The following is a 2,500-nucleotide window of genomic DNA, read 5'->3' on the forward strand; positions in this document are numbered from 1 at the left end:
CCTCATTATTACTTTAATACGAGAGGAGAGAAAACTATCTCCTTTTCTTTAGATCTTTTTGAAATGCCTCCCTCCCCCCCCCCTCCCTCATCATTCTCGGCTCGAACGCCTCGCCCTCAAAATTCGATTCAGAGACGAAGCTCCATCGGGAGGTGACATTTTCCCTAAATCAAGGTTCTATTGACATCCGTTTTTTTTCCCCCCCTCTCTCTTTTCCTTCCTTGAGGGAAAAAAAGGGGGAGGTGGGGGGAGGGATGCGGGTTGGAGTGGGTGGATGGGTGGGTTGGGGTGGGTGGTGTTGGGTTGGTGGGTGGGGTTGAGGTGGGTGGGTTGGGTTGGGGTGGGTTGAGGTGGGGTGAGGGGAAAGAGGAAGTGCTAGACTGGGTTTCGGAGAGGAATAGGGAGAGGAGGGGGGGGGGGTAGGTGGGGGATGTGGGGGGAGAGGGGAGTATAAACCGGGTCTTGTAGAGTAAGGTCGGTAGTCCGGTATGAGATTGGGGGGAAGGGGGAGGGGGGGGCATACTGGTTGAGGGATTATAGTAGGGTTTACAAGCTCTCGAGTTAGGGGGAGGGGGGGGATTAGGGGGTATACAGTACCAGCTCACGAAAGGGGGGGGGGAGGGGGGGAGGCAGCTCATTGGTTGTGTTTTGATGTAAATCTATCACCCTGATCTTTGTTATAATAATCATTATAATTGTTATCATTAACATAATAATAATCAAATATTTGTTATCATTATTTGTCTGTTATTATCAATATTATCGTTATTATCTTTACTAATATCCTTTGTGGTAACTGAAGTCTTTATGATATTGTCAGGAACATCATTAGCCTCATTATTTTTTAATTATCATTATCATTATCAATATTAGTATTATTTAATTTATCATTTTCATTCTTATTTTCATCACTGTTGCCGTTATCCTTATCGTTATTATTGTTGGTGTTGTTATCCCTACCATAATTGATATAATCATTGTTATTCTCATTATCGTCATTATTTTTCTATCATCATTATCGTCAAGATCTTTTTATCATCATTTATATAATCATTATCCTTATTATAATCATCTTTAAAATTATCATTATTACAATTATCCTTAAAATGATCCATATCATTATCATTATTAATATCATTATCATGGTTATTATCATCATAGTCTTTATAACTATCATTGTTATTATGATCATTATAATCCTTGTTATCATTGTTATCATTATCATCATTACTACTATCATTATAATTATTATCATTATTGTTATTACCATTATTATTACTATTAAGACCAGCTCCCATCGTTGTACGCTTGTATATATCTGAAAGTGCGTGTGTATGTGTATAAAAGATTAGCATGTGCGTATCTGTGTGCGTGTACGTGTGTATGCGTCTTGGTTGCCAGGGAAACACATTATCAATTCACTGCTCAGTTTTCAAGCACATGCTGTGAATATGAAGGCTCTTCTAAGCAAAGGGAAAATAGGAAGGAAATGAAGAAGTAGAAGAAGAGAAAATGGTGATGGTGATGGTGATGGTGATGATGGTGTTGGTGATGATGATGATGATCGTGATGATGATGATGGTGATGGTGATGAAGATGATGATGGTGATGGTGATGATGATGATGATGATGGTGATGATGATGATAAAGGTGATGATAAAGATGATGGTGATGGTGATGATGATGATGATGATGATGATGATGATGATGATGATGATAAAGGTGATGATAAAGATGATGATGATGGTGATGATGATGAAGGAGATGATGATGATAATGATGATGATAATGGTAATGATGATGATTACGATGTTAAAAGAATAATAAAAGGAGAAGAAAAGAGTAAGAAGAAGGAGAAGAAGAACATAAGGAGATTAGAAGAAGGAGGAGAAGAAGAAGAGGAAAATTAAGTGAAGACGAATGCACGAACACAAGCCTAAGCAAACAAACTAACAAATAAACTAACTTACAGAAACAAACCTACGCAAATGACCGAACAGACAAACAAACACATAAACACAAACATCAGAATAAACAGCCACAAGTAAACAATAAACTAACAAATATACGAAAAGCACATCTAAGCGAACTAACATATTACAAACCAACACAGACAAACAGACAGACAAACAAACACAAACAGACAAGAAAACACGCCCAACTAAACAAGCACAAACAAAAAATCGCACAAACAATCACAACCATACGAACGAACACACCCAAACAGACAAACAAATACAACCACACAACCAAACACACCTAAACAATCACACCCAAACAATCACACCCATACACCCAACCAACCCACACACCCAAACAATCCCACCCACACACCCAAACAATCCCAAACAACCACAACCACACAACCAAACAAACCCAAACAATCCCACCCACACACCCACACACCCAAACAAACCCAAACCCACCTACACACCCAAAGACAAACAAACACACCCACACAACCAACCAAACAAACCCACTCACCCAAACAAACCCAACC

The sequence above is a fragment of the Penaeus japonicus genome, unplaced genomic scaffold (genome assembly GCF_977035675.1).
Source record: "Penaeus japonicus unplaced genomic scaffold, GWHDUDI00000001_assembly GWHDUDI00000004, whole genome shotgun sequence".
In the NCBI taxonomy this organism is placed as follows: Eukaryota; Metazoa; Arthropoda; class Malacostraca; order Decapoda; family Penaeidae; genus Penaeus; species Penaeus japonicus.